Source organism: Manis pentadactyla, chromosome 4, assembly GCF_030020395.1.
Source record: "Manis pentadactyla isolate mManPen7 chromosome 4, mManPen7.hap1, whole genome shotgun sequence".
NCBI classification, from domain to species: domain Eukaryota; kingdom Metazoa; phylum Chordata; class Mammalia; order Pholidota; family Manidae; genus Manis; species Manis pentadactyla.
In genome coordinates, this window is record NC_080022.1 from 146,590,060 (window position 1) to 146,607,002 (window position 16,943).

Consider the following 16,943-nt stretch of genomic DNA (forward strand, 5'->3'; position numbering starts at 1 on the left):
TGGAGATGGTTCATATTTCAAGAAGGAAGGCAGTCAACAACAGAAGTGTGTGTGTGTTGGTATACACAGCACAGCAAACTTGACTAGGATTTGGATTGTCCCTTTCACACCCATTCTGTCCTTCAGTCCTTGAAAGAGAAGGAGATAATCTTGTTGCTCTTAGATGCAGTGAAGCAAAGAGGGTTAAAAGGCTTGTCGAGTCACTCAAGATCTCTATCCCCTTAGTCAGTAGGAGAAATATTTAAGGTACTTCACTGGCTGGGTTATTTTGAACAAGGAGATAATATGTGTAGAGCAGTGGCTCTCAATACCACCTGGGGACTTGTTAGAAATGCAAATTCTTGGACCTCCCCCCACAAATACTGAGTCTTAATTTGGGGGGCCCAGCAATCTCTGCATTCACAACCTCTGTATTAGCTGACCCCCGGGCTCCCAGTGCTCCTAAAATTTGAGAACCACTGACGTGAAGAATCCACCCTGGCACCCAACAGGGTGAATTCTCAATGAATACTTACAACTTTGGCCAAAGGTCACAGAGCTAGTCATGGAAAGTCAAAGACTTGATGTCTTGTCCTACTGATTCTAGACAACTTTTTCCACCAAGTATAATCTTATCACGTAGGAAAGAGATTGGCATATCTGGGAGGATTGGTATAAGGTCAGACATGGTGTTAAGTAGAGATCACCTGAAAATATTCAAGTTTCAGGATTGGAAAAATAACAGGACTGAGCCTTAGGCATGTGAAATGCCATGGACACTTCATACGTGGTGTATCGTTTAAGACTCTTACAGGCTGGGAGGCTGGCAAAGTCGAATGTACACATGCCATTCTTACATCTGCACATGTCTGTGTATATAGCCCCTCATACATACGAGTTGCTAATCCCATTATCCACAAGTGGGTTAAATCTCTACTGTCATCAGGCTGGCTCAGATTGAGTTTATCTTTTATATTACAAATAGCTTTTAGAATTAAAATCATTATTATAACAACATTAAACACACAGAAGAAATCGATGTCATGTCACTCTCAAAGAACTATTTGTTTCTCACTCTGCATTATTTAGCTCTTTGTAGAGAAATCTTTATATCATCCCAATTTTATCCTTTCCTTTTCTCACTGACTTCATCGTAAATATTTTCAGTGATGCCCCTCATCTTCAAAATTGCCATTGTGATGACTGAAAAACAGGCCTTCAAACTGATTTGATGTAATTTAACTACAGGGATTTGGCTGGCTACCACTATTTCCTCAATCACAGTGTTGGGCCTAGTTTTCTATATAAGTGACATTTTTGTCATGTGATGCTCTTCTTTAGATTAAATTTCTAGAAGTGGAATTATAGGAAAAGAGGGTATGAATAGGACTACTGGAACATCTAGGAAAAATGTTTCCAAAAGGAGCGTAACAGTTTACTCTGTCAGTAGCAATGCATAAATACACCTGTTTCACAAAGAATGGTCCTCAGCACCGGCGACATCATTCCACTCCTCCCACTCCAGTTACCAATACAGCGAAAATGCAATCATATGCTATTATGGGTGTGACTTTCCTTTTTATAAATCCCAGATCCCTTCTTCTTTCCAAAGACAGAGGTGGTCAAACCGACTTCAAAAAAAACTCATTTCAATAGTGTGTACGTGTATGTGCCTGCATGTTGTATATGTGTATGTGTCTGCATACATATATGTATCTGTATCATCTCTGTGTGGTACCTGTGTATGCCTCAAAGAGCACACATGTGGAGTGCCTATATCTGAGGTTTTGCTGCAGACATTGTGTTTCTGAGCATGCATTCCTTGGACTTTGTTTACATGTATGTATGAATACATTATTTTGTGGGATCACGGATGGCAATGTCATGAATGAAATCAAACACAGACCATTTATGGTTTAACACAATCCTTCCATCTGTGCTTCTTGTTAACCATCACTTTCTTGCATAGCTGTCTCCACAAATGAATGGACAAATTAATGAGTTTAATATTTAGAGGAGTTAGGGCCCTTTTGCCAGAAAAAGCAGATAGCTACACAGAGGAGACTTTTCATGTAGAAAATAGATAATCCTGAGTAGGCTGGAACTTTGAGAACCATTTATCAGGCAAGTGATACTGAGCAGGTCACATACCACCCTTCCACACCTCTATTTTCTGAGGCTAAAGTGGGGATCATAAGAAAGGATGACTATGAAAGTTACATGGACCACAGAAGGTATCAGGGGACGGGGTGTGCCCCACAGGGCAAGGAGTGGAGGAGAGCCAGGTCCTGTCCCAGAGCCCATCTCTTCTCAGACTCTGAAGGGCGAAGGGTTGTCAAAAGTCTCTGCAAAAGTCTGGCTTGATGAGATGTCAAAGCTCACACACCATTGCTAACTACATGCAGGGGGCAGACGGAACTTCAAATCACGGGAGCCATGGGGGAAAGACAGTCAAAAGGTCCTCATGGATGGAGGGAGTTGGGAATCACTAGGACAAATCTGTATATTCCAAACTTTTGGAAAACCAGCAGAACTTCTCTCCTCCCTACACTTGCATCCATAAAACCCTTATGGGGAACCCCAACTATGACACAGTTGGAGACAGTGGCAGAGGCTGGGTGGGCTGCCCCCTCTCCCTCCCTGGGCTCTGCTGAGGGGCTCCTGGAGCACCCACACACCCCATAGCTCCCCCAGTGACAGCCTTGCATCTGGACGGCCCTGGAGTCCCTGCCAGCACTGCCGTGCTCCAAGGCTAGATCATGGTTTCCAAGCAGCAAGAGCAAAACCAGCTGACATTTATCAAGAGCTTTCTCTGTGCCAAGGTGTGTGCTCCGCTCCCTGCACACCTGATCTCATTCTATCCTCGTGTGTTCTCCAGGAGGAAGATTCTAATAATACTATTAGGATCCCCATTCTACAGCCACAGAATATAACGGCCGACACAGGGCAACATAGAGAATGTGTCCAGGTTCCCTCAGCTTGTAGATTATAGGGCCCAGAAGCAGACCTAGACAGTCTGGGTCTGAATCTGTGTCCTCAGCCCTACTCTGTAAAGCCTGCCAGTTTTGAGAGGTAAGTGGCATCTTTTGGACTTAAATTTCCCAATTCCTCATCAAGAGACTTTGTGACACTCACCTTTTTCTATTTTTGGGGGGTTTTGTTTTGTTTTGCTTTGCTTTGCTTTTAAGTATAGCTATGGGAATGGTCCCAAATTATCCTCATTCTTTTCCCTAAACCCCAATGTGATCAGAGCAGAGATACTGTCTAACCTAAGTGAGTAGCAGGCCACTAACACTGACAACACCCATGGCTGCTGGTGTTCCTGTGCATATGTGCTTGATGGCAGGGCAAGATGGGCCTGGAGGCAGGGGAGTACCATCTGATGCCTCTCGACATTCTATAACAGCACCTTATTTAATAGTCACTCCAAAGAGGTAGATATGATTATCCCCACTTCACAGATGGCAAAGCTAAGGCTCAGAGAAAATTTGCTGGGCATACCCCAGCTCAGAAGTAGCAGAGTCTCGATCTGGACCCAGGTCCATGCGACCTTCCATCACACTGCACCAGATTTGGTGGCCTTTGGGGACAATGGGCCCTTGCTCTTCTTCAGAGCCTTCCTCCAAGCTACCAGAGTTCCTGCTTTGCCTGCCTCCATCCCAGCCCTTGTTACCCAGTCCTGCTGATGCTTGTCACCATGTCTGTCTCCCCCACTCCTTGGGGGTCCTTAACACCAAAGGGCATGAGCACAGAAGGCCCTTGGTGAAGGTTTGCTAGGGACTGAGCAGCCCAGCCCCACTGCACAGTCCAGGCCACTGTGGGCCCCAGGTTTTGTGGCCTGCAGTTCTTAGAATGCCTCAGGCCCTTTAAGATTCACCTCCCTCCCGCACATGGTGGCCCTCTTGGGGCTCTGGGAAATCCCAGGGCAGTTTTTGGACTCAAAGTGTTTTCCCCCAAAGTTGAGTGAGCAAAGGGACATTCAGCCTCTCCCGGCTGTAAGGACTCCTGTCTGTCCTTCCGTCTGCTTCATGACCACGTAGGGCCATGTGAATGAGACGCTTGGATCTGGAGTCAGCAGACATGGGTGTGAGTCCTGCTCCAACACTTGCCGCTTACGTGATCTGGGGCAAATTCCTTAACTTCCTGAGCCTCTAAGAGGAAACAGTTCTAACTGATCATGAACACACAGTGATGTTGCGAGAGTCAAATAAGATAACGCATGGAAAGGACTTAGCACAGTGCCTGGCTCTGAGGAGGTGCTCAGAGTGAGTGGTGGCTTGGCCTTGAACCCTGCCCTCTCTCAGAGTCTCCGAGCAGCTGGCGAAGGAAGAGCAAGGCTGTCAAAGTGGACCAGGGGCAGCTCGCCTTGGCAGGAGGTAAGGACAGGAAGGAGACCAAGAGGGACCCATGGCTGAGTCAGTCAGTGGGAGCCGGTGGGGGGACAGTGACTCAGACAGAGGTGCCCACCCAAAACCTCTGTCCACATATCAACCACAGGAGGCCGGTAAGAGCTTAGGCAGAAGGGCCTTTCCAGGGTGGAAACCCATGGGCAGCGTGCTAGAGAATGAGAAGGAGATTACGGTCCTGCTGGAAAAGAGAGAGGGGGCCAGAGTCACAGCCTCCCCCACAGCCCATGCAGCAGGCACAAGGGAGCTGCAAAGAGCAGGCTGTGTGGGACTCAGGAAGGAGCCTGCTTCACTCCAGCAGCTTGGATCTAAGATCCTTCCCCCATGGTCTAAGGCCACAGGGCCTTGCTGAAGCCTAGAAAGAGAAGGAGCTTGGGTTGACTCATCCCAGACCCTGCACCCAGTACCAGACTATAATAAGCTTTATCTCTGATGCCTCTCTTGCCTCAATACAACCCAGCATTGCAGGGGGTGGTCCCCCCTCTGCCCATGGCATATCTAGAATGCCCAGTGAGAGATTCCTCACCAGCTGGACGGCCACAGAGGGGAAATTCAAACCCAGATTTATTGCACTCTCGAATCCCTGCTTTCCCTTCCAGGTAGGTAGCACGTCCCTGAGGCATTGGGGCTGTCATCCGAGGTTCAAGTGCACACTTCTGCCAACTACTAGATGTGTGACCTTGGACATGTCGGTGTCTCTCTGGGCCTCAGTTTCCCTGGCTATAAACCATAGAAAGGAGCACTGCCTGTCACATACGTGCTATGCAGATTGAAGGAGCTAGAGCTGAGCCTGGCACAGAGTCAGTGCTCGATTTATGTCGACTGGGGGGCTTGTGTTCTTCACAGGGAACGCCAGGCCTCAGGAGAGTGGAAGAAAGCGTGGCTGCCCCCACCCCAAGCAGCTGTGGTGGAGACAGCCCTGGGCTGGGTCCTAAGGACCCGCACTCAGAGCCCCGCTCCACACCTTACAGGGCCTTGGATGTGGCATTAGGCCTCTCTGGACCTCAGCGTCCTCATTCCTAGAATGAAGATAATAATATTGCTGACCGCATGGAGTGATGGTGGGATGTTGTGTGTATGGCAGCCCCTAGTGGGGCTCGGAGTGGAGCAGAGACCAGGAGGCAGGCTGCAGTCTCCCTGTGGTGGCGGGGCCTGAGGTGCTGGGAACACTGAGGGAGAGGGGAAGGGGCATGGAGGAAGGTTCCGATGCCCAGAAAGGCCCAGCCCCTCCTGCAAAACCAAGGTGGGCATTTCCTCAGGCAGCAGAGAGATTCTGAGATGCATGGAGCCAAGATGGGTGGGAACATTCTGGGACTGGGGTCTTTACCCTTTTCTGCCCCATTCTGCTCAAGGAGCTGACTGCCCACAGAGACCTTCTTGCTGTGTAACCCAGGGGAAGGCACTCACCCACTCTGTGCTTTCCTTTTTGACATCGGCACTAGGACGTCCACGAAGCTCCAGGGTGGGAGGGGTGAGGGGGAGAGAGCTAAGCTACTGGGAAGGATGGAGAGAGAAGCCCTCAGCTAGGAACTTCCCAGCCGGGCAATCAGTGGGATCCCCCGCATTGGCTCTGGCCGGAGGACCTCACAGGAAGGGGCGACTGAGGGCGACCGAGCCACAGAGACCAAACTTAGCAGCAGGTGCAGGCAAGCAAACCCTGTGGGCGCAGCTCTGCCTCCACCTCACAGCACAGAGGGAGGAAGGGCTCTGCTCCTCAGCCCCCTTCTCCCTCCCCGTTTCCACAGGGCCAAAGGAGGCTAGCCTGGGCTGGGGAGCAGGGTGAGGCATGCAGTGTCTAGGATTGTTGCTCCAGCTGTGTGGCTGCAGGCGAGACTTAACCTTCCTAAGCCTTTGTTTCCTCATCTCTGAGATGAGGTGATGATACTTACCTCACTGAGTAGTTGGGAGGAGAAAATACAGCTCTAAGAACAGAGCCTACTGATGTATGCCAGGGCGCACAGTTTTCACTAACTCTCTCAACACCCCTGCTGTGTGAATGCTTTCATCCCCATTTACAGAGGCAGAAACAGCTTCAGACCCTAACCCTCCACTGGAGAAAGCAAGCCACCCTGGGTCTTTGCCCTCCCTGACAGGCTGTTGCAAGTCTACTTTGGATGCAGGAGGAAAGGAAATGGACTTTCCCCCACACTCCCTCTGCATGCTGGGGCTTCACCCAGGCAGGCAGCCTGAAGGGCCAGCATGATATTCCCTCAGGAAAGGAAAGAATGAAAGTTCTGGGAAGTTCATCCAAGTGCTGAGGTCCCCAGCTGGCCAGGGACAGAGTGGCCCGACTACCACACTTTCCCCTTTACACAGGAACCAGGGGATCCACTTCGTTACCCTGGGAGGCCGGTGCTGTCAGACCAGCCATGCAAGGGGAAGCAGAACCCGCAGGGTGATTTCACTGTCAGACCTTTCTCTACACCTCTGTCTCCCTTCTATCTTGAGCCACACATGTCTTATATCCACAGGTTACCTATTGGACAAATGTGTACTCGTTACACCCAAGGCTCTATTCCAGAAGCTAGACAAGCGTATATGAAGGCCAGGAGCCAACCTCAGAGAACTTAGTGGAGAAGACAGATGAAAATATGACCATGGTGCCAAGGTGGGTACCCCTGAGATGCCGTGGGGAGTTAGGAGGACAGAGATGGGGAGGGAAAGAGATCCAGGGCATGTGTCTGACCCAGAGCTACGATCATCACAGTGGGACGGGATCTTAGAGATTTTCTGGTTCAAACTTTTTCATTTTCCAGATGAGGAAACACAGGCAGGGAAAGGGAATTATTTGCACAAAGCCACATAACTTACTGGGGTCAGCACAGCCAGGTGAGGACCCAGGATTCCCGACTGCTCAGGCCCACCCTCAGCACTGTCATGATTCCATTTATGCCTCTGACAGGTGACCCAGCAAAGGGTGCCCAGATAGCCCAGGACAGATGCACTGTTATAACCATCAGAACTCACCATACTCAACATGCCAGCCTTCTGTATCAGTAAGATTCAGTTCATCCAGAAACCCTGCTTACGCACAGTAGTCTTTGATCTCTTCAGTAAAAGTCTGGAGGCCTGAGGTCCAGGTTATAAGAGAGCTGCACTCCTCAAAGTTGCCCCCTCCACCATCCCTAAGGTGTGGCCTGTATCCTGCAGCCTCTGGGGGCATCTGCACTCTAGAAGCAGGGCAGGATGGGGGAGAGGGGGGCAATGGGTGCACCCCTGCCTTCTAACAGGGGATACTGGAGGCTGTCACATGATACATCTCTTTATAGGCCTGGAGTCAGAGCCTGGTCAAGTTGGGGGCTGGAAAATGTAATTTTTGTTCTGGCTGGCTGTGACCCCAGCTGGAAGTTCTGTTACAGTGAAAAAAGAGAAAAATGGCCATCTGCCTTTTGTTTTCACACCTAAATTCACTTTCTGGGCTCTGTGTCACTAGCCTGTCCTTCCCCAGGTCCTACACACCCTGGCTGGGCCTCTCCCTTGATACCCCACTTATCAACAGTTTGGGTGTGACCATCCTTCCTCCCCCAGTCCCACCCCTGCACCTTCCCCATCTCAGAAACTGTCATCTGCTTCTCTGGTGAACCAGAGGCCACAGGGACTCGGGCAGAGTCGGTGCTGGACTGGGGGGCCAGGCATCTGAGTCTCAAGGCTGACTGGACTCTTCGCTCACTCTAGAACCTTCGCCTGATTGCCTGCTTTCTGGGTGAAGAGAGGGACTGTATTTCTGATCCAGAGAAGGGCCATAGGAAAATTAAAGGGGAAAAATTCCCAGATTTTCCCTCTAGATAGCCCTGTACATAGACCCAAAGATGTATCATCTTTTGAACACTCAAGAAAGCTTTAGTAATAGCAAAAGATTGGAAACAACCTAAATATCCATTAATCAGGAACTGGTTAAGCACATACTACCTCTGTGCTAGAATGTCCTAAAACTGTTAAGAGGAACAAGGTCACTTTATGTGTTCTTATGTAGAATAATATCCAGAATATATTAAGTGCTAAGTGTAAGGGATGGGATAGCGTTTATAGCATGAAACCACTCATGTGAAATCATATGCACTCAGATTTTTATATTGACTTGACCATGTGTAAAATTCCTCTGGGAGGCTCTGCCAGACACTATCAACCAGGGGAGGATGCAGTGATTGTGAGGACAAAGACTTGCTCTTCACTATATGAGCTTTTTGCATTTAAACCAGTAAGAGATAAGAAGGAAAAAGAAACATTTAGTGATAATTATTTAATCTTGGATCCAGAGAATTTTCTTCTCTAGGCCATAACTGTCCCTGTAGGAATGGTGAGGCACTTGATAAGCCAGCTGAGGCCCCACCTGGTTCAGCTCCATCCATGATCACCATCACCACCACCCTGAGACCCCAGGCCTGGTCCTCCCACCAGAGTCCATGACCCTTCTCCCTCTGACACCATCCTTGGGAAAGAGACTCCAGAAGCTGAGGGGGGGGAAAGAGCCGGAGAAGGAAGCCTGGGGTCTTGTGGAGTTGGGGCCCTCCCCCTCTCCAGACCTCACTGCTGCCCAGCCCTCTGTTCCTCTTACGGAGTGAAGAGGATTGATTGGTCAGGACACCTGCATTGCAAGGGACAGACAGTCCCTAAACTGAACTCATTTATACTGGTGTACTAGTTGATTGGGTTATCAGGAGTTTGATTTTGGTCAAGTCATGCTTGTAATACCTCTAAGACATGCAAGGCAAATATAAACCCAATACACAGGTAGTTGGAGGCACCTGGAGTTCAGGGGCAGTAACATTTGGGAGTCATTAGATTCAACCACATGAAAGTGCTGATATTCAACCATGTGATCTACAAAATGGTGATTTCTTCTGGTTCAGTTTTGCACTGGTTGTTCAGGCCGTAAGGTTAGATCAGATTACCGAGGGCTGAATATAGGCAAAGAAGAGACAAGGGCCACTGCCTGAGCCCCAGCATTCCCTGCTGTTAAAATGCCTGGAAGGTGAGGTGAAGCCAGGAAAGAACACTAACAAGGAACAGGACAGGGAGGGGAGGTGCAGGGGCAATAGGAAAACTGGGAGCATAGGGTGCCTGGGGAGCCCAGGGAGGAGAGTGTTTCTGGAAGGAAGGGGTGACCAGCTGAGTCAAATGCTTCTGAGATCAAGGAGGGTGAGAGCTGGTAACTGACTGTTGGATTTAGCATTGGTCACCGGGGACCTTGGCAAGAGTTATTAAAATGGATTCAAGAGAGAATAGAAGAAGGGAATTAGAGACAACTATTTACGGTGTTTACCTTTTTCTTAATACCATAAAGGGCTGCTATATTTGAGTCTTTGAAGGGAGGCAAAGGACTGAGAACAGAATACTTTGTAATCATACTATATAAAGCAAAATTCAGATAATTAACTTCCAATTCCTCTTCATCAGTAATTAGTGAACCTCTCAGCTAAGGAAATTACCTCTGTGTGTGGAGCCCACCCAGATCCTTCTCTGTCACCCAGGACTGCTGAAACTTGACCCAAGCTGATCTGATTCCACACCAGTCTGAGCTGGTACCAACATGCTTAATACTAACTGCAAAGATTTACCAGTTTCTCACTGGGCAATTTTCAGTGTGCAAAGTTTAATTTTCAGTGTCCAAATGTAAGCAGACTTCTTACTACCTCTGTTTATATATAGGGTTGCTGTCCCCAGCAGACTTGCAAACATTTTCTATTATCTGGAAAAATTTCTCTGTCTGGCCCCATTGCTCCCTCTGGAAACTTATTAATGACACCAAGACATGAACCCAGGTCTCCAGTCTTCAAGTACCATGCCCTTTCCACTATGAAACACCAGCTTTTGAGCCATTCTTTGAGATCTTTAAATAGGGAGGCAGCACCTGCAATGTAATTGATACGTTTTCCTATAAATTACTCTGTGTTCCAACCCTACCCCCCGCCACCCCCAAGAGTCTTCAGACAAATCATGACAGCTAGGTCAAAATGGAATTTTTACAACCACAGGAAATGACAATTATTTAAACTGTTTTATCTTAGAATAAATAGTGACTCAATAACTGTTTGGACCCAAGCAAATGTGGTCCATAAGAATGTTAGAGCCCCACATCTACTGCCCCAAATACTGACCATCGGGGCTGATAAAATTCATCCCGTCAACTATGGAATGTCCGTGCTGATAAAGGACGCATGCCATCGTATCAGGGCTGTTTGTTTGCCTCAGTTTTTTAAAAGGTCATTGTTTAAAGAATAGCCCTCTGTGGGAAAGAATGCATGAGAATTCTGTTGAATTTTTTAAGCCTGTGACATTTAGGCATTAAATGATATTGAAAGCTCTCTCTCTGCTTCTGTCTCTATTTTTGCTTCTTTCTCTCTTGTCTCTTTCTCCCTCTGCCTCCCCCAGATACTTGATAGGAAAAAAGAGAGTATTTAAATAATATATGATTTTTTTATTACACACAATATTAAACTTTTAAAATTATACAATAACCGTGAGATTTAAAATATTCCCTTTGTAGCTGTCCTTGAAGGCTTTGTCACACCATGGTCCAGGCTGAGGGACAGTTCTAGCTCATAGCCCACTTACAGAGATTCAGTGATCTGCCTTCCCGAAGACCCGCTAGGAGTCTTCCTCCACGTTTGAGCTCTGCTCCCCTCCTTGGGTGGACACCCCCTCCCTGTACTCCCGTCCCCCCACGCCAAACTGGACTGAGGAGGATGGAAGACAGCTTTCCGCAGCTGCGGAGATTTCGATAGAAACTGAATAGCAGGGAAGCCCCACTATGGTTTCCAAAATGAACCCAGTGGGCCAAGAGTCTCTGCTACAGGTTGAAAGACCAGCAACCTCTAGCAAAGCTGTTGTTGCTCTGGTGAGACCCTAAGGGGGTCTCTGAGTGGAGTCTCTGCCTGACCTAGAATGCACACTAATTCTGCCCCCACAGCTGCAGAACACCTTGCACCCGGCCCGCGCTCTTCCGCAAATGCTCTCCGTGGCCCAATCACATACCTGACTGGAGCTCCCAAAGGTCTTCAGCACGAACAGTAACAAAGGCAACCTTACCTGGACAATGAGAAGGCACCCCTGACGTCACCCCTCACCCACCCCACAGCACACACCGGTATCATCCCCTTCACAGCCATAAAATACAGCGGCTAAGACACTCAACAGGCTGACTTGTTGAACAGAATTGCTTAGTATTGACCACCTGGGGACCACAGCACATGTACCAACATGAGCAGCTTTGTATCGGTCCCCAGGGCCATCCCAGCTCACAGACCGTACTCACTGAGGGCTTACCCTGTGCCAGGCACGTAGGCTCGGTGCTCCTGCGCATCAACCCAGTGAAGCTTCCTGACACTCAAGTGCTGTAATTATAATTATCCCCATTTTACAGAGGAGGACCTGGGGCTCAGAGAGTAAGTTAACGTTATCTCCCGAAGTGACAGACTGAGCCCACTCAGGGACCCCATGGAGTCTCACCATAGCAGCAACATTACAAAGGGACAAGATGAGAATTTGAGCCCAGAGTTATTGGTCCCCCCCATCCGTATTTATAATTACTATGTTATACTGCCTTAAAAGTTAGGAATAGCATCAAATTCTTCAACCTTACCCAGGAGGCTGTTGGTGCCTCCCTCTTGGGTAACACATAATGCGCCTTCCCTTCTGGTCTCAGCGGAATGCAGAGGAGGTTTGACAGGGATCTGCCTGAGTCGGGGGAATGCTGTGGGAACTGCCCAGATAGGGTGTGTTTCCAACCTCTACCCTTGCTGCCTAAGGGCTTCTAGTTTCAGTTGACTTCTGTCCCCTTGTGCCCCACATTCGTACTTATGAAATAAACATAATACCCAGGTATCTTTTGCTTTGGGTTGTGACAGAGAAACAGAAGCCAGTTCAATTTTTCACTTAGCCCTTAGAAAATAGTTGGTGAGCCTTCAATATGTGTTCAGTGAATGAATGACTATCTTAGGAAAATAAGAAGGGTATCAGAAGAATCCTGGGGCGTCTTACAGCATCAAAGAGCAACCTGGACATCAAAGCCTTGGGAACATCAGGAATCGTGGGCAGCTGCCATGATCCCAAAAGGAGTTCGTGACAGAGTGTGGCAAAGACTGGGTCTGCCGGGCCCTCCTACCACACCACTCCCACAACCTTGGCAATGCCTGGGTGGAGCCCGGTATATGTGCACATGCATGTGTGAATGTGTGTGTGTGCTCTTGAAGGGTTAAGGCCTCCTGGAATGGGTTATATGAGAGTCAAAAGCCAAAAAGGATAGATTAATGATAACAAAATTAAAAAAATTTTTTAAAAAGCCAAGAAGGATGGAAAGGAGAGGTTTCTTTTCAGGTTTTGCTTCTAGTCGAGATTCAGAACTAGCACAGCTGTTAATCCTCTTCTTCCCAGAATCAGCTCCAAAAATGCCAAAAGGAATAGAAAGGGAAAACTAAACACCGTAAGAAACTGCTGGGGGTGGGGTGCTATTGTGAACTAGAGGGTAGAGTGAAAGGTGACGGTGGCTTTGACCTGGGCAGAAGCCCAGCATGGCAGTGGAAATAGAAAAGAGAGGGGAAAATAACAGGAAGTCTGTTCTCACTTCACAGCTTTGGGAAAAACTTGTGGAGACTCAAATTTCTGGCCCAGGAATCCTCAGGAGTAGAAGCAGAGCGTTGCCGTCTGCACACAGGAGAGGCAAAGCCAAGCAGATGAGAAACAAGATGAGAAGCACACACATTTCAGTAAGAAATAGAATTGCCTTTCTGGGACCCAGAAGCCAAGCTGGGGTAAAGGGCTGAGATCCAAGCACTGTGGGAAGGGGAGGAGAGGGGGCTGGTCCTGTTACGCAGCAAATACTTCGTGTCAGACACCGGGTCAGCAGCTACCTAAGTTATCATGGCTAATGTTCACCTCTGCTGAAATAGAACATCACTACCACTTCACACGTGCGAAGCTGTCTCAGAGGGGTCAAATGGCCTGCTGAAGGACACCCAATTTACAAATAGTGCCACTAGGATTTTAACCTAGACCTGAGCCTGTGGGCATCCAGGGGCAAGTCACTTCCTGGCTGTGTGAACTTGGCCAAGTCACTTAACTTCTCTAACTTCAAATGCCTCTTCTGAAGAACAGGGATAAGACTGTATTTAACCTTCAGGTTGTTGTGAGGTCACACTGAGTTTAGACATGTAGTACTCAATAAAGATGGGCTGTCATTTTCATCACCTTCAGCCATAAGCTCCTTTAAACATTCTGTCCTATTGGTCAAATGTAAGAAATTCCGTTCTTCAAGTTAACAACCAGTTGGAGTTGTTACTTCCACTTCTTAAATAGGAAAAGTCTACCCATGGTGGCCTGAAAGGGAAGAGGCAGACTGGGATCTGAAATCAAACGCTAATCCTTTAGCAAAGGGCTCAAAATGAGACAATGAGCCCTCACTTAGGAAAAGAGCTCCTGTGAATGTCCAGAAAGACACAGGCATCACACAGAGGTCTTATCCCTAGATCTGATATTATCCGCAATCACAGACAAATACTGAAATAGTAAGCATTGAGGAGTGCTTTCTTAACAAACTGAAATCATGCAGTGACTCTTATGAAACCTCAGAACCAGCTGATACAAAGGCATTAAAACACACACATATACACATACACAGAACCACTTGTGAAATGGTTAAGTGCAGAAAGCTCAAAACAAAACCGTGGGCAGACCATTGTGCACTATAGGAAAATGTGGCTGTGAGCGGGCAGAGGCAACCAGAAAGATAGAGTGAGGGGTGCTCATGTCCAGGGAATATGGATCATTTTTGGGAACTTTCCCTGAAGTTATAGTCCTTTCAATGCAAATATAAAATATTGGGAAACAGAACTATGTTGTACATTTATGTGAAAAAAAATCACACAAATGCAAATCTAATTCATTCTTCTTTTGCAGAAAATTAATCTAACATATATATAGTCTTATGTAGACTTATCATACCCATATAAAAATACAAAAAGTCACCTACATACATACCCATAGAAACTTACAGAAGGTCACATGGATTTATGAGCATCACTGGAATGGAAGCTGTTGGTTATCAAGAACCCCTAAGTGATTGACAGAAGGAAAGGACCTACTCTGTGCCAAGTGCTTTGCAACGGTTTCCTATGGAATCCCCACATTGTCCCTACAAAGTAGGCATCACATTTCCGTTTACAGATGGTGAAGTGAGCCTCAGAGAGGTAAAGTGACCTGCCCAGCATCACACAGCTCAAGGGTGTGGCTTCTACTCGCCACATGATAGGCATCGCCGGTGGGCACACTTAAATACTGGATCAGTGGGTATTCAGGTTGCTTACTGTCAGCCTCGACCCCTCATCAGCATCCCTTTGCAAGGCAGCCCATCTCTGCCCCTTATCAGGGGTGTAGCTCCCTCCCCTCCCCAGGCTGAGCGCTCCCGAAGTGCAGGCTCCTCACCTTTCTCATCTCTGGCACTGGGTTTGGCAAGAGGAGACACTTAGGAAAAGATGGGCACAAGAATTTCCAAGTCTTCTGGACTGCTCCCCCATGACGTGGAGACCCTGAGTTAGCATGAAGTTTGCTTGTAACACAATGGCAGTCACGCATCTGTGGTTTTGCGTGGGGGAAATGTCATTCTAGCCACATTCTGTCATCTGTGATTGATAACTGATGATTGATGTGAGCAGAAATTCTGAAGGAAAGAACAGGATAATATGAGAGAAGATATCAGAACTAAACATGATAAGAAAGATTCTCTTCCTCAGGAGCGGGCTTTAGCCTGGAAATTATGCTGGGCCACCTGGTCAGTGCACGAACAGGGCCTGGCACACAACATTTTCATTTAGCATCAAATTAAGCATCCACTAAGTATTTGTTAAATGAATGGATGAATTATGATTAGTTCTTGAATCCACACAAATTTGGTTTGGTAATCCCACAGGTGTATAGAAATCAATATGCCCCCAATTAAATTCACTAGCTCCCCCTCCCTGCTCGAACCACTTCCCCGTCTCATACTCCCTCTCAGAGGTGAAGGAAGCTTAGTGCATGGGTTACCCAACCAGAATCCAGCTGTTGCCCTTGACCCCTTTTTCTCCCTCATCAGTCACCAAGTCCTGGCAATTCTCTCTTAAACCATGAAACACCTCTGCCTCTTCTCCATCTTGGAGGCCACCACCTTGGTTAAGAGGCAGCACAGTGACTAAGATTAGAGGCTCAGGAGCCAGACGCCCGGACCACCACATGTTAGCTTGGTGCCCTTTGGGAAATCACTCAACCCTCTGGAACCCTCAGTTTTCTCACCTGTAAAATGGGGGAAATAATAGTCACTCCGTAAGAGGATAACTATGCAAATGAAATGGGGCAAGCAGTTCTACTTAATACAAGATCCTATTAATTAGTTTCCCTGCTTCAAGTCCTTCCCAGAGCAATCAGACGACCCAGTTTGAAATGCATGTCTGCTCTGTCACTCACAGGGTCTAGTAGAAAGAACCTGTTCTTTGGTAGTCATAAAATGTTAGACTCAGCTTCATGTGTGCCCATGAAAGCTGGTTTCTTACACTCTCTCAGTCCTCAGTGTCCTCAGCCCAAATGCCACCAGACATTATTGGACTTTGAGATGAAATGAGATACCATGAGTGAGTGGAGCCCTTAGCCCAGGGCCTGGCATGTATTGGGCACTCAGTCTTAGCTCTTCTTCCTCTCTCTCTTCCCTTGTCAGAAGCAAGGGGAAGGGGCAGAGGGAATGCAGGAGGAAGGCGGGGTCAATCCCTGGGAAGAGGGATCCGAGTCAGCGGAGAAAATGAAGGTGGCCTTTGGTGAGTCCAGCCAGCAGCCCTTCTGGGAATCTATCCTGTTTTAGCAGATCACCCCAGAGAGCTGGCCCCGCTGTAGAGCAGTGGAGTCCCAGTGCCAGCCATTCATCAGAAGCCCCGGCAGAGCTGGTAAGACAACAGCTTCCACTGCCCCTTCACACTCCTTTCCTGAAATCCCCACGTGGCCTGCTTGGGGTGCAGCATTTTAATGTGCAGCCTAGGTGATCCCAGGGCTCGGCCAGGTTTAGGACCCCTGCTCAGAGTATTTGGCTTAGGTTAGTAGGTGACTCAGAAACCTCCCTACTGAAGCTCCCTGGCTGCCCTCTTAGAGGAGAAACGTGGCAGAAATTAGCCATATGGTTTCAAATGGACAGATTTACATTCATTTCAAGACAAAAGAGTAGAAGTTTTGAAAATCCACAGGGGATAGGTGACCCAGAAACCTAGCTTTGTGCCTCTGACCTCTTGGCTCTCAAAATGTGAGCGAGAGACCAGAACAGAGATGCTCAAGGCTGGGCGGGGTCTGGGCTGGGGTCGGGGGTGGGGCTTGGACCAGCACGGGGCCTTTTCTCTGGGCTGCAACAGCATCTGTTGTCAGTGTCTGATGTCCTCTCTTGGTACCCAGTTAAATGGCATATGGGGAGACAGTTTGGTGCCTGAATTCCAATAATGGTACCAAGTAGCGATGAAAGAATTTTTTTTGAGAGGGGTAGGAGGATGGATCCAGAGACCCCACAGTTACTATTCTTCAGATGATCACATGTAACCTGACACATATCAA